The sequence below is a fragment of the Coenobita brevimanus genome, chromosome 103 (genome assembly GCF_032717465.1).
Source record: "Coenobita brevimanus isolate Jiangsu-jjx chromosome 103, ASM3271746v2, whole genome shotgun sequence".
NCBI classification, from domain to species: domain Eukaryota; kingdom Metazoa; phylum Arthropoda; class Malacostraca; order Decapoda; family Coenobitidae; genus Coenobita; species Coenobita brevimanus.
In genome coordinates this window covers 30,627,854-30,644,349 of record NC_137056.1, presented here as the reverse complement: position 1 = coordinate 30,644,349, position 16,496 = coordinate 30,627,854, and the positions used below count along the sequence as shown (strand labels likewise).

General features: G+C 42.8%; 1 protein-coding gene and 1 pseudogene across 1 annotated transcript in view; both read right to left on the bottom strand.

The window, feature by feature from the left end:
• The window catches only part of LOC145415663 (cytosolic carboxypeptidase 1-like), a 340,545-nt gene that overhangs the window by 29,014 nt on the left and 295,035 nt on the right, over positions 1-16,496 (bottom strand). The gene's annotated exons all lie outside the window — the stretch shown is intronic.
• LOC145415787 (5S ribosomal RNA) lies at positions 14,701-14,821 on the bottom strand (annotated as a pseudogene).

Here is a 16,496-nt window from a genome sequence, read left to right as displayed (position 1 = left end):
ATCCAATGTAATAGAGCCAAAGGCATGTCCGGATAGTGATCCTGTCCGGATATTGGGCCCCAGCCTCCTGGACTTGTACTTATGGAACCTAACTCAGAAAAACACCTATACAACTCCCTCTGGACATGCATTGCACCTATTTAAGACCCAAATCACACCAATAAGGGACATAAAAGACTGAAATAAATGCAAAAGAACCATTAAATGAGGTTTTAGAGGTGAGTTTATACAATATTAAACATTCTGGGTACTTACAAGTCCCTGGCTCCTGGACTGGTTTGAACTGCCAGTTTGCAGTCCACAGTTAATCCTCTGCACTCTAATTCTAATTTCTTAACACTGCACAGCACTGTAAATTCCCGTGTGTTCTAGTGGCGAGGTATTGCAGTTTATTCACTGTTTATTCACAAAAAACAAGCACCTGTGTGTTGCACTGCTATAAGCATCTGCTCTCGATTGGAGTTTGGCTGTGACTGTTGATGATGGCGGGGTAACAGAGTTGCCAGATCGCAACAGCCACATTACTTTCATTACCAAATTTAACTTTTCATTACCAAATTCGTAAAGCTAGCATTTCTTCTTCACTAATTATATATACAAGTGGAAATACATGTAATCACTCTCCTTATAATTAACACCATGTTGATTATTTTCACGCTATGTAGGGTAGCAGATTAATCAGAGAGAGCAAACAATCCACCATCTCCATCCTGTGTATCCTCATACATGTGAAAAATCCATTTGGTAATGCATTATTCTGATTCATTACCAAACGAAATTTTCATTACCAAATTGGCCCACACTTGGTAATGAAAAATACCAAATGGCAACCTGACAGGGGAGGGGGGAGGGGGAGGAAGGAAGGGGTGAAGGGACCATGGTGTAACAGCTGTTCGGCTCCACGCGGCAATTTCAAAATATGGGAGGGAAAAAAGTCAGACTTTTTTCGAATTTTTTGCGGTTTTTGGCCCATTTTGGGAATATTGGATCCCGGGACGATTATGTCCGGTTAGTGGGGATGTTCGGATATTGGGCGTTCCGATATTAGAGGGATTACTTATATATACAGTATGTATATATATATATATATATATATATATACTGTATATATATATATATATATATATATATACTGTATATATATATATATATATATATACTGTATATATATATATATATATATATATATATATATATAGACAGTAATCCCTGTCCTTTCTGGACGCCCGCTTTCCGGACACCCCACTTACTGGACATTGTGGGCCTGGACCTTTGGAACCCAAAAATGGCCAAAAAAAGAAAAAAATCCCCCCAAAATCCAAATTTTTTCCCACCCGTAATTTGAAATTGCCGCGCGGCACTGAACAGCTGTTACACCATGGACCCTTCACCCCTTCCTTCCTCCCCCCTCCCCCCTCCCCTGTCAGGGTTGCCATTTGGTATTTTTCATTACCAAATGTGGGCCAATTTGGTAATGAAAAATTCGTTTGGAAATGAATCAGAATAATGCATTACCAAATGGATTTTTCACATGTATGATGATACACAGGATGGAGATGGTAGATTGTCTGCTCTATCTGATTAATCTGCTAGCCAACATAGCGTGAAAATAATCAACATTCTGTTATTATATGGACAGTGATTACATGAATTTCCACTTGCATATATAATTAGTGAAGAATTAATGCTTCCTTTAAGAATTTGGTAATGAAAATTGAGGAGTTTGGTAATGTGGCCGAGTTCAGATCTGGCAACCCTGTTCCCAGTTACTGCCTAACCTTCGTTCGGGAAGACGTCCATCGTAATCAATGCTGCACGTACTGCTTTTTTGTGAATAAACTGTGAATAAACCGCAGTACCACGACACTAGACCACATGGAAATTTACAGTGTTGTGGAGTGTTATGATATTAGAATTTAGAGTGCAAAGGATTAACTGTGGCGTGATTGTGAAGTTCAAAGTGGCAGTTGGAATGGCAGTTGAAACTGGTGTGGTTCAGTTAAGAAGAATGTGCAGTGTTAAACAATTATAACTCACAGTGCAAAGAATTAAGTGGAATGGCAGTTGAAACTGGTGTGGTTCAGTTAAGAAGAATGTGCAGTGTTAAACAATTAAAACTACCCTGGGGGTTGGGGTTTTTTTCAAGAATACTCCCCCAGTATCCCTGCTTGTCGTAAAAGGCGACTAAAAGGGTTGGCGGAGGATTAGTGCCCCTCCCCGGAAAACAACTAACTAAAAAAAACAAACAATAAGCCTCGGACAAGGACTGACCAAACGATGACGACCCAGTACCGGACAAAGGACTTGGTAATGGGTACTTGGAATGTAAGAGGAGCGAATGATGAGGTGAAAGAGAGAGAGATTGTCCAGGTGCTTGAGGGTGCGAAAGAGGATGTATGTGGAATAACTGAAACAAAATGGAGAAGAGAAAGTGTGAGAGAATGGGAGTATGGATGGGGTATATGTGCAGGAGTAGGTGAGAATGAGAGGGCGAAGGAAGGAGTATGTATAGTTGTGAGTAAAAGATGGAAGAAGAGCATAAGACAGTATGGATTAGTTGGGTCAAGGATTGTGTGGGTAAAGTTGAAAGTTGGAATACAAATGTGGGTGATTGTGTGTGTGTATGCGCCAACGCAAGATCGTGCTAGAAGAGTGAGAGAAGAGTTCTGGACAAATGTAGAAGTGTGCATGGAAAAGTTTGGAAGGAATGAGAGAGTGTTTTTGATTGGTGATATGAATGGTAAAGTAGGGAATGTGAAGGTGGATGGAATAGTTGGTGAGTGGGGTGTGCCTGCTGAGATAGATGAGAATGGGAGTGCGTTAGTGGACATTTGTGCTGGGAGGGGGTTGGTGGTAGCCAATACCCTCTTCAGGCATAAAATGATCCAGAGGTATACATGGCGAGTGATGAGAAGGGTGGGTGGTGAACTGAATGAAAGGAAGGCAATGATTGATTATGTGTGTGTGGATGAAAGGATGCGAAGATGTGTAATGGATGCAAGAGTTTATAGAGGTTGGGGGAGTGGACTTTCTGACCACTACTTGGTGGTGGCCAGAATCAAGGTCCAATTAGAATGGAGAAATAGAAGAAGGGAAAGACGAGAGGAAGGAGTAGTCGCAAGGAGAGTGGAAAGGTTACAAGAGGATGAAAAAAAGGCAGAGTATAAGAGAAAAGTGGAGGAACGATTGGGCAAATATGAATTGGAGCAGATGGGAGACGTGGAAGGTGTGTGTAGCATATTTACAGAAGAAATATGTGCAGCATGTGATGTGGTGTGTGGTAGGAAGAGAAGACAGAGGGGGGTGCAAGGAACAGCGTGGTGGACTGAAGAGGTGAAACAGGCTGTGGCACAAAAGAAGAAAGCATACAATGAATGGATGAGAAGTAGGGGCGTGGAAGAAGTTGAGAGGCAGAAGACAGAGTTATATGTAGAGAGAAAGAGAGAGGTGAAAAGATTAGTAAGAGAGAGTAAGAAGAGAGTGGATGAGGAATTTGGAAGGAATTTGAGTGTAAAGTGGAGGGACTGTAAGAAAATGTTCTGGAAAGAGGTGAAAAGAGTAAGACAGGGTGGAAGTGAAGTTAGCAGGGGAGTGAAAGATAAAAATGGTAGATTACTAGTGGAGAAGGGAGAAAAAGTGAGCAGATGGAGAGAACACTTTAAGGAATTGTTGAACGTAGAGGATGGAAGTAATGTGAGTATAAGTGGCTGGGGAATGGCTGGGAGAAGGAGGGAGGTGAGAAGACAGGAAGAAATCAGTAGGATAGAAGTTGTGGAAGCAATGAAGAAACTTAAATCTGGGAAAGCCCCAGGAATTGATGGAGTGTGTGGTGAAATGCTGAAGCATGGGGGAGAGATAGTAGTAGAATGGATGTGGAAGATGTGCAGATTAGCCTGGGAGGAAGGTAGAGTTCCGGAGGATTGGAAGTCAGGTATAATTATTCCCTTGTACAAAGGAAAAGGGGAAAAAGAAGTGTGTGGTAATCATAGGGGCATTTGTCTTCTTAGTATAATAGGAAAAGTGTATGGTAGGATACTTATTGACAGAGTTAGAGAAAGAACAGAGAAATTAGTTGGAGAAGAACAGGGAGGCTTTAGAAAGGGAAGAGGTTGTGTAGATCAGATATTCATTCTTAGATCTTTAGTGGAAAAGTTTCTAGAGAAGGGAAAGAAGTTGTATGTGGCTTTCATGGATTTTGAGAAAGCATATGACAGGGTGGATAGACAAGGATTGTGGAAAGTGTTAAGAATATATGGAGTAGATGGGAAGTTGTTGAATGCTGTGAAGAGTATGTACGATGGTGCGAAGGCTGCAGTGCGTGTGGATGGTGAACTAAGTGAATTTTTCTCTTTGAAAGTTGGTTTGAAACAGGGATGTGTCATGTCTCCATGGTTGTTCAATCTGTACATGGATGGGGTAATAAAAGAGGTACAAGGTAGGGTAGTGGATGTTGGAGTGGCCCTGGTGAGAGAAGATAGTGTTTGGAAACTCCCTGTACTGTTGTTTGCAGATGATACTGTGTTGTTGAGTGAAGACGAAGGGGAGCTGCAAGGCTTGGTGGATGAGTTTGGGAGAGTGTGTAAGAAACGGAATCTGAAGGTGAATGTAGGGAAGAGTAAAGCGATGGTCTTTGAGAGAGGTGAAGTCAGTGAATGTACAGCGAGGTTGGATGGTGAGAAATTGGAAAATGTGGGTACGTTTAAGTACTTGGGTAGTGTGATGAGTAAGGATGGAGGTTTGGAGGGTGAAGTGCTTGAAAGGGTACAGCAGGGAAGAAAGGTTGCTGGTTCTTTGAAAGCAGTGATAAGAAACAGGGAAGTGAGCATGGAAGTGAAAAAGTTACTACATGACAGTATTGTGATACCAACTCTAACATACGGAAGTGAAGCTTGGACGTTGTTGGAAGGACACAAGTCAAGAGTGAGAGCAGTGGAAATGAGTTATTTAAGAGGAGCCTGTGGAGTCACATGGAGAGACAGGCTGACGAATGAGGATATAAAGGAGCGTTGTGGTGTTGATGTGGATGTGATAGGAAGCGTTATGAGGAACACACTGAGGTGGTTTGGCCATGTGGAGAGGATGGAGGGTGAAAGACTGACGAAGAAAGTGTATGTGAGTGAGGTGGAGGGGGGAAGAGGGAGGGGGAGGCTGAGGATGAGATGAAGGGATGGGGTGGAGAGGTATATGAGAGAGGGGGGTGTGAGTTGGGAGCAGGGCAGTGAAATGGCGGGGGACAGGGCGACTTGGAGGCGATTTGCTTGTGGTCACCCCAAACGGGATTGAGGCGTCTGGCAATAGATAGATAGATAGAAAATACACACAGAGACATATGGTCTACATATGACGAAAGTAAAATAAGGGGGATGGGAAAGGATTCTAAAACAGTTACGTAACATAAAGAGGTACTGCAGACATAAGTGTTATTTAGGGATGGATTATGGGACTTTATATACACTGATTCTAGCAATCTTAAGTTACTATTTGATGAAGAAGGTAATATTTTAAAATACTCCTTTTTAAGTAAAATATCACAAGATTCACAATGGTCTCTTACTGCTGAGTGAGGAGGGAACCTGAGTCGTTGGCCTGTCCTGCTCAACTGACCCATATGTTCGTCTGTCCTAACCTCGAAAGCACGGATTGTGCTACCGATATACCCAGCCTGGCAACTGGGGCAAGTGAAACAATAAACAACAGACGAACGGAGGTCGGTCGGAACAGGGTCTTTAACATGAAAAATGAGCCAATTTTGAATTAATTACTGAGTATAATCTTAAAGTCAATTTGAGGATAAAATTTAACAAGGCTGTGTTTATAGATGATGCAGGATTGAGCTGGATATTATGAAAAATTAAAGGATACTCCTGTGGATGATTTTCATGGATTGAAAAATGCAGAAACGAGTTTTTGATGCATTAAAAACGAGATTACTTTTACCCCAATCTGAGATATGAGCCAAGTCAGACATTAGGTGTGCTATAGCCTCATCCCTTGTTTGTTGAAGTAACTGCTGAGATGGATGCTGCATAAAGCAAATGGAAAGGGGAAGGGTGGAGTCATCAGCGTATGAGTGGACAGGGCTAGACGTACAGCTTAGAAGGCCACTGATGAATAGAAGGAAGAGAGTTGGTAATAGGACTGAACCCTGGGGAACACCACTACTGATAGCTCTAGGAGAACAGTGGCCATCTACAACAGCAGCTACGGAAAGATCAGAAAGGAAGATATAGATGAAGGAACAGATGGAAGGATAGAAACTCTAAGAAGGCAGTCTAGAAATTAAAGATGTATGCCAGACTCAATCAAAAGCCTTTGAGATATCAAGTGCAATGGCAAAGCTCTGCCAAAGTCTCAAAAGGAAGATAACCAGGAGTCTGAAAGGTAGGTGAGAAGATCGCCAGTGGAGTGTCCCTGATAGAACCCACACTGATGATCGGATAGGTTATGATGGGAAAAGTGCTTTAAATTTTTTCGTTAAGAAAAGAGTAACAAACTTTTGAAGTACAGGATGTTAAAACAATTGGGCAATAGTTAGAGGGCTGGGTATGGTAGCCTCTACAGCCTGAGCATGTCATTTGTAGTTTATTCTTGCTGCTATTAGCATATTTTATTTAGCTTAGAGGATCATCCTGGTAGTGATGGGGATAGGAATGGCTATACCTAACCCTCAAGGTTAAAATATCTCTCCTAAGGTTGTTAAAACTGTATAGAGTTAGCAAGAATAAAGTAAAGATGGGCAGGATCTAAAAACAACAAAAGGAAAACATCACTTAAAATTATATTAATAATCAATTTTTCATTACTCCCTTTTTAATCATGCTGATTTTACTACTTTCAGATGATTTTATTCTGCTTCAATAAGGGGTCTCAAACTGTAAGGCTCAGAAACAGCCTTTACTTCACATCTCAGTATGATGATGCCTTCCTACTTTATTCTTAATCTTGTAGGATGATCTTATTTGGCACAGGAAGGACTTCTTACTTCATTCTCAAAATATCTATGGCTTAGAAGCATTTTCTCAGTTGTTTAGTAGTAAAACAGGTGCACCCATTGTTCTTTGCATCACTATATATACTTTATATACACATTTCTGTTTTTCATCAACTTCTCTTTCTTTCTCAGCTTCCATACCTCCCTTTCTCAAATATTCACATTATGTATAAATCATAAATGGTCTTTCAATCATCACTCACATACAGTATAATAACTTCACATTTCCATGTAACCATATCATCTGTAAATACACTCCCCCCCACCTCCCATCCAGTTGACTTCCTTATTCCACGTCCTTCCCAATTTATATATTGTATTTCTTAGCAAATTTAACCTATAAAAGTCACCTATATTCCTCAACAGTCCCATTTCCAGTGTGCTTTTTCTTGGCTTTTCAAACTTGGCCACACTGGTCTCATACTTACATCATAATGTGGGTGCTAAGAAGCCATCACACAGTCCTCTTGCAGCATATGTACTGCTCTAAAAGTACTATTTCAGACCAAGGCCTTTAAAGCATCAGGTCATTTACTTCCTGGAACCATTCTGGTTTCCATTTCCATTTCACACCTCCCTGTTTTTCTTCTATTGCTAAACAAAAGTATCTATAATTTTCCACTAGCTACACTAAGGTTTTCTCCATGCACCAACAAACTACAGTGTGAGTCACCTCAGTCAATAATCATCACTTTACTTTTATCAACATTAATTTTCAGACATTACCACTTACAACCATTCATATCACTCTGAAACACCCTGCAAAGACCTTCTGCACCATTATACAGTGTGAAATGGAAATGGAAATTAGAATGGTTCCAGGAAGTAAATGACCTGATGCTTTGAAGTCCTTGGTATGAAATAGTAATTTTAGAGCAGTACATAAGCTGCAAGAGGACTGTATGTATATATACACTCAACCCCCTGCTATTGCGCCTAATTGGTCACAGGAAATGCGCGTGATAGCTGAATGCGTGATAGCTGAACTGAACAATCAACGGGAAAAATTCTAATTGGTTTTTCGGTGGCCCATTTTTCTAACTTTTAACCACTTTATGTCTACGATTTCCTGCCAATCTCTCCTCTAACATGAAATAAAGCATTATTATATTAATAATAACAGTACAATGAATAAATAAACAACATAAAAGGCCATCAAACTTTTATAAGGATTACGGCTTGGGTGGTTTGATGGGTTCCGAGGCTTGGGAGTGGCTTAGTTGCCGCCAGATCTCTTTGGCTGTCTCCATTTCTTTAGTGTCCACAGCTAAAGGGGGTATTACATGGTACCTTATATCAGGAATGGCTGAGGAACATTTACGTGGAACAAAACTTGGACGCTCACACACGTTCCTCATACTGTCGTCAGAGCCCCACCTCAGTTGTAAACATGTGCTTACTTTATCGACATCACAGTTTTTTCGGCATAAGAAATACTAACTCTTTAAAAGGGTTTCAAAACGATTGATATTTATTCTAAAATACAATATTAATAAGTGTTCAGCGTTAGGCTAAATTTCAATGCTGTAGTATGATATATTCTTTCAAGCTGAATGAGTTTTGGTCACTGTTTTGCCCGTCGTGTCCTCGGCAGGAATCCGTTCAGATGCATTCCAAATGCCCGTGCCATAATCGAGAATTTTACCACATTACCGTTCCGATTAACCATCGTATCCTCTGAAAAACCTCATATGAAGTGCCGTGTGAATAAGTTTCGCTTAGCCTGTCTTCAAACTCGACGCGTGATAGTAGTCTTGGGGTGCGTGATAGCATGTATGGTTGTGCATTTGATGTGTGCGTGATAGCAGATAAGCGTGATAGCTGAACGCGTGATAGCAGGGGGTTGAGTGTATACAGTAATCCCTCCAATATCCAATGTAATAGAGCCAAAGGCATGTCCGGATAGTGATCCTGTCCGGATATTGGGCCCCAGCCTCCTGGACTTGTACTTATGGAACCTAACTCAGAAAAACACCTATACAACTCCCTCTGGACATGCATTGCACCTATTTAAGACCCAAATCACACCAATAAGGGACATAAAAGACTGAAATAAATGCAAAAGAACCATTAAATGAGGTTTTAGAGGTGAGTTTATACAATATTAAACATTCTGGGTACTTACAAGTCCCTGGCTCCTGGACTGGTTTGAACTGCCAGTTTGCAGTCCACAGTTAATCCTCTGCACTCTAATTCTAATTTCTTAACACTGCACAGCACTGTAAATTCCCGTGTGTTCTAGTGGCGAGGTATTGCAGTTTATTCACTGTTTATTCACAAAAAACAAGCACCTGTGTGTTGCACTGCTATAAGCATCTGCTCTCGATTGGAGTTTGGCTGTGACTGTTGATGATGGCGGGGTAACAGAGTTGCCAGATCGCAACAGCCACATTACTTTCATTACCAAATTTAACTTTTTCATTACCAAATTCGTAAAGCTAGCATTTCTTCTTCACTAATTATATATACAAGTGGAAATACATGTAATCACTCTCCTTATAATTAACACCATGTTGATTATTTTCACGCTATGTAGGGTAGCAGATTAATCAGAGAGAGCAAACAATCCACCATCTCCATCCTGTGTATCCTCATACATGTGAAAAATCCATTTGGTAATGCATTATTCTGATTCATTACCAAACGAAATTTTCATTACCAAATTGGCCCACACTTGGTAATGAAAAATACCAAATGGCAACCTGACAGGGGAGGGGGGCGGGGGAGGAGGGAAGGGGGGAAGGGCCCATGGTGTAACAGCTGTTCGGCTCCACGCGGCAATTTCAAAATATGGGAGGGAAAAAGTCAGACTTTTTCGAATTTTTTGCGGTTTTTGGCCCATTTTGGGAATATTGGATCCCGGGACGATTATGTCCGGTTAGTGGGGATGTTCGGATATTGGGCGTTCCGATATTAGAGGGATTACTTATATATACAGTATGTATATATATATATATATATATATATATACTGTATATATAGATATATATATATATATATACTGTATATATATATATATATATATATACTGTATATATATATATATATATATATATATATATATATAGACAGTAATCCCTGTCCTTTCTGGACGCCCGCTTTCCGACACCCCACTTACCGAACATTGTGGGCCTGGACCTTTGGAACCCAAAAATGGCCTAAAAAGAAAAAATCCCCCAAAATCCAAATTTTTTCCCACCCGTAATTTGGAAATTGCCGCGCGGCACTGAACAGCTGTTACACCATGGACCCTTCACCCCTTCCGTCCTCCCCCCTCCCCCCTCCCCTGTCAGGGTTGCCATTTGGTATTTTTCATTACCAAATGTGGGCCAATTTGGTAATGAAAAATTCGTTTGGAAATGAATCAGAATAATGCATTACCAAATGGATTTTTCACATGTATGATGATACACAGGATGGAGATGGTAGATTGTCTGCTCTATCTGATTAATCTGCTAGCCAACATAGCGTGAAAATAATCAACATTCTGTTATTATATGGACAGTGATTACATGAATTTCCACTTGCATATATAATTAGTGAAGAATTAATGCTTCCTTTAAGAATTTGGTAATGAAAATTGAGGAGTTTGGTAATGTGGCCGAGTTCAGATCTGGCAACCCTGTTCCCAGTTACTGCCTAACCTTCGTTCGGGAAGACGTCCATCGTAATCAATGCTGCACGTACTCGTTTTTTGTGAATAAACTGTGAATAAACCGCAGTACCACGACACTAGACCACATGGAAATTTACAGTGTTGTGGAGTGTTATGATATTAGAATTTAGAGTGCAAAGGATTAACTGTGGCGTGATTGTGAAGTTCAAAGTGGCAGTTGGAATGGCAGTTGAAACTGGTGTGGTTCAGTTAAGAAGAATGTGCAGTGTTAAACAATTATAACTCACAGTGCAAAGAATTAAGTGGAATGGCAGTTGAAACTGGTGTGGTTCAGTTAAGAAGAATGTGCAGTGTTAAACAATTAAAACTACCCTGGGGGTTGGGGTTTTTTTCAAGAATACTCCCCCAGTATCCCTGCTTGTCGTAAAAGGCGACTAAAAGGGTTGGCGGAGGATTAGTGCCCCTCCCCGGAAAACAACTAACTAAAAAAAACAAACAATAAGCCTCGGACAAGGACTGACCAAACGATGACGACCCAGTACCGGACAAAGGACTTGGTAATGGGTACTTGGAATGTAAGAGGAGCGAATGATGAGGTGAAAGAGAGAGAGATTGTCCAGGTGCTTGAGGGTGCGAAAGAGGATGTATGTGGAATAACTGAAACAAAATGGAGAAGAGAAAGTGTGAGAGAATGGGAGTATGGATGGGGTATATGTGCAGGAGTAGGTGAGAATGAGAGGGCGAAGGAAGGAGTATGTATAGTTGTGAGTAAAAGATGGAAGAAGAGCATAAGACAGTATGGATTAGTTGGGTCAAGGATTGTGTGGGTAAAGTTGAAAGTTGGAATACAAATGTGGGTGATTGTGTGTGTGTATGCGCCAACGCAAGATCGTGCTAGAAGAGTGAGAGAAGAGTTCTGGACAAATGTAGAAGTGTGCATGGAAAAGTTTGGAAGGAATGAGAGAGTGTTTTTGATTGGTGATATGAATGGTAAAGTAGGGAATGTGAAGGTGGATGGAATAGTTGGTGAGTGGGGTGTGCCTGCTGAGATAGATGAGAATGGGAGTGCGTTAGTGGACATTTGTGCTGGGAGGGGGTTGGTGGTAGCCAATACCCTCTTCAGGCATAAAATGATCCAGAGGTATACATGGCGAGTGATGAGAAGGGTGGGTGGTGAACTGAATGAAAGGAAGGCAATGATTGATTATGTGTGTGTGGATGAAAGGATGCGAAGATGTGTAATGGATGCAAGAGTTTATAGAGGTTGGGGGAGTGGACTTTCTGACCACTACTTGGTGGTGGCCAGAATCAAGGTCCAATTAGAATGGAGAAATAGAAGAAGGGAAAGACGAGAGGAAGGAGTAGTCGCAAGGGAGAGTGGAAAGGTTACAAGAGGATGAAAAAAAGGCAGAGTATAAGAGAAAAGTGGAGGAACGATTGGGCAAATATGAATTGGAGCAGATGGGAGACGTGGAAGGTGTGTGTAGCATATTTACAGAAGAAATATGTGCAGCATGTGATGTGGTGTGTGGTAGGAAGAGAAGACAGAGGGGGGTGCAAGGAACAGCGTGGTGGACTGAAGAGGTGAAACAGGCTGTGGCACAAAAGAAGAAAGCATACAATGAATGGATGAGAAGTAGGGGCGTGGAAGAAGTTGAGAGGCAGAAGACAGAGTTATATGTAGAGAGAAAGAGAGAGGTGAAAAGATTAGTAAGAGAGAGTAAGAAGAGAGTGGATGAGGAATTTGGAAGGAATTTGAGTGTAAAGTGGAGGGACTGTAAGAAAATGTTCTGGAAAGAGGTGAAAAGAGTAAGACAGGGTGGAAGTGAAGTTAGCAGGGAGTGAAAGATAAAAATGGTAGATTACTAGTGGAGAAGGGAGAAAAAGTGAGCAGATGGAGAGAACACTTTAAGGAATTGTTGAACGTAGAGGATGGAAGTAATGTGAGTATAAGTGGCTGGGGAATGGCTGGGAGAAGGAGGGAGGTGAGAAGACAGGAAGAAATCAGTAGGATAGAAGTTGTGGAAGCAATGAAGAAACTTAAATCTGGGAAAGCCCCAGGAATTGATGGAGTGTGTGGTGAAATGCTGAAGCATGGGGAGAGATAGTAGTAGAATGGATGTGGAAGATGTGCAGATTAGCCTGGGAGGAAGGTAGAGTTCCGGAGGATTGGAAGTCAGGTATAATTATTCCCTTGTACAAAGGAAAAGGGGAAAAAGAAGTGTGTGGTAATCATAGGGGCATTTGTCTTCTTAGTATAATAGGAAAAGTGTATGGTAGGATACTTATTGACAGAGTTAGAGAAAGAACAGAGAAATTAGTTGGAGAAGAACAGGAGGCTTTAGAAAGGGAAGAGGTTGTGTAGATCAGATATTCATTCTTAGATCTTTAGTGGAAAAGTTTCTAGAGAAGGGAAAGAAGTTGTATGTGGCTTTCATGGATTTTGAGAAAGCATATGACAGGGTGGATAGACAAGGATTGTGGAAAGTGTTAAGAATATATGGAGTAGATGGGAAGTTGTTGAATGCTGTGAAGAGTATGTACGATGGTGCGAAGGCTGCAGTGCGTGTGGATGGTGAACTAAGTGAATTTTTCTCTTTGAAAGTTGGTTTGAAACAGGGATGTGTCATGTCTCCATGGTTGTTCAATCTGTACATGGATGGGGTAATAAAAGAGGTACAAGGTAGGGTAGTGGATGTTGGAGTGGCCCTGGTGAGAGAAGATAGTGTTTGGAAACTCCCTGTACTGTTGTTTGCAGATGATACTGTGTTGTTGAGTGAAGACGAAGGGGAGCTGCAAGGCTTGGTGGATGAGTTTGGGAGAGTGTGTAAGAAACGGAATCTGAAGGTGAATGTAGGGAAGAGTAAAGTGATGGTCTTTGAGAGAGGTGAAGTCAGTGAATGTACAGCGAGGCTGGATGGTGAGGAATTGGAAAATGTGAGTACGTTTAAGTACTTGGGTAGTGTGATGAGTAAGGATGGAGGTTTGGAGGGTGAAGTGCTTGAAAGGGTACAGCAGGGAAGAAAGGTTGCTGGTTCTTTGAAAGTAGTGATAAGAAACAGGGAAGTGAGCATGGAAGTGAAAAAGTTACTACATGACAGTATTGTGATATCAACTCTAACGTACGGAAGTGAAGATTGGATGTTGTCGGAAGGACACAAGTCAAGAGTGAGAGCAGTGGAAATGAGTTATTTAAGAGGAGCCTGTGGAGTCACATGGAGAGATAGGCTGACGAATGAGGATATAAAGGAACGTTGTGGTGTTGATGTGGATGTGATAGGGAGCATTATGAGGAACACACTGAGGTGGTTTGGCCATGTGGAGAGGATGGAGGGTGAAAGACTGACGAAGAGACTGTATGTGAGTGAGGTGGAGGGGGGAAGAGGGAGGGGGAGGCCGAGGATGAGATGGAGGGATGGGGTGGAGAGGTATATGAGAGAGGGGGGTGTGAATTGGGAGCAGGGCAGTGAAATGGCGGGGGACAGGGCGACTTGGAGGCGATTTGTTTGTGGCCACCCCAAACGGGATTGAGGCGTCTGGCAATAGATAGATAGATAGATAGACAACACTGGATTACTGTATGTGCTTCAAGATCATTTTCACAACTACCTGAGCCTTAGAGAGTTAGAGGAGGCAGCCACAGACGTGCGGTAAGTACAGTACAGTACCCTGTATGCTGCTAGGCCTAAGTATTTTCCATACTCATTTTTAATTCCTCATTCTCTAGTTCCTTTTCATATATTTTATGCTTTATGTCCATTATTGGTGTGAATAGGGTCTTAAACAGGTTTAAATAAGTACAATGCATGTCTGGTAGGGAGTTATTTAGGTGGCTTTCAAAGTTAGGCTGGGTTAGGGTCCACAAGTACCAGTCCAGCAGTCAGAGGCCCACTTTCCGGACAGGACCACTTTCCGGACATGCCTTTGGCTCTATTACATCAGATACTGGAGGGATTACTTATATATATATGTATATTCATTCATTCATTCATTGCCAGACGCCATGTATCCCAGACGGGGTGGCCAATGGCTTAGAGTTAATGTTTTACAGGGAGGGGCACTAATCCTCCACCAAACCCACTTGACACGTAGGGATGCCAACAGCATCTGGTGTTCCCAGGCGGTCACCCATCCAAGTACTAACCAGACCCAACGTTGCTTAACTTCGCTGATCGGACGGGAAGCGGTGCACTCAACGTGGTATATGTATATATACACAGTATATATATATATATATATATATACAGTTACCTCTCAACTAACACATTTAACCCGCGGCGTCCCGGGGACGTACTTCCACATCCTCACGTTTTGTCACAGCTAATCCCGGGGACATACTTCAACGTCCTGCAATTGCAAGGTTCATAATTTCCACAATTTTCAAAATTCGCGCGAGATTTCCGTTTCGCCCGGGTACCCAAGCCTCCCCTACCTGCCGCCAGGCGGGCAGCGTCCTAGACCCCGCGTGACCCGCGCTCGCCCTTGTCTCGGTCACTCACCTGCTAGCAGTGACCCAGGTCAGACATGGCGCGGAAAGGTCTCTCAGACGAGGAAATCGCATCCGTCCTGGAAGCCTTCACTGGAGACAGTGATTCTCCATTCGATGATGATGTGGTGGATCGCGATTACGTCCAGCCAGAGGAAGAAATAGGTAGCAGTGATGAGGTCCCTTCGCCCCGAAAAACGCGGTATGTGACATACCGTAAGGCAAGGGAAGGCCAGCCTGCTCCCCAACCATGTGCACAGCTATCTCTCCATCCCGAATCTGATCAGGACGAGGATGAGGACGATGAGGATGACGGAGGCCTAGGACGTGATATCGCCGTGTGGTTGGGAAAAGAGAAAATATCACCATGAGGATCAGAAGGTGGGGCGAGACGACACATAAGGTATGGTCAAAGTACTTTGTCTGGGGAAGTGGCAAGTGGTGTGGTGGGATTGCTGGGAGAAAGGGAAAGTGTTGTGGCGGCAGCGCGGGGTGAAAGTGAGAGTGGTGTGGGGGTAGTGCGGGGTGAAGGGGCAAGTGGTGTGGCGACAGCGCGGGGTGAAAGTGAGAGTGGTGTGGGGGTAGTGCGGGGTGAAGGGGCAAGTGGTGTGAGGAAGGCAGCACGAGCACGTGGTGCTCGTAGGCCTAGGGGAGAGGAGGTTGAGTCACTCCCCAGCACTTCTTTCGCCCCTGAATATTCCCAAACTTCCTCCCCACAGCCCCAGGATGTGGGGAAAGGAAAGAAAGGGAAGGGAAAGGGTAAAGGAAAAGGGAGAGGGAAGAGAAGTGCGAGTGATGAGAAGCGCCGCTCTCCACCTCCCCAACCTCCCCCACCACCCTCACCTCCCCACCCTGACAAAGGGGACGATGGTGACGTGGCTGGAGACGGTGGTGTCACGTGGAACTGGGAAGATGGGAATAATTTTACTCCCATCATTCACCCTTTCACTGAGGAGTGGCGGTCAGGTTGCACGGCTCCAGGTGTAAATGCAGGTTCGTCACGGTTGGATTTTTTTCAACTTGTTCTTTGGTGAGGCGTTTGTTGGGCGCATAGTTGAACAAACGAATATTTTTTCACAATCACAGCGCCGTGAAAGTGAATGTTTGGGAACCACGAGCAGGCATTCCGAACAGTATGACTATCCCGTGACTATTTCAGAGATGTTCCTATTTTTGGCCCTGGTTATCTTGATGGGTGTGGTGAGGAAAAACCAAATTCCTGCCTACTGGACAACTGACCCAATCATCCTCACACCTTTCTTTGGAAAGGTGATGGGTCGTAACCGATTTCAGTATATTCTCGGCCGCCTCCACTTTTTTGATGCAGATGATCCAGCCAATGCAAATAACACCGATAAAATGAGGAGAATTAGGCTGGTATTTGATCATTTACGGGAAATGTT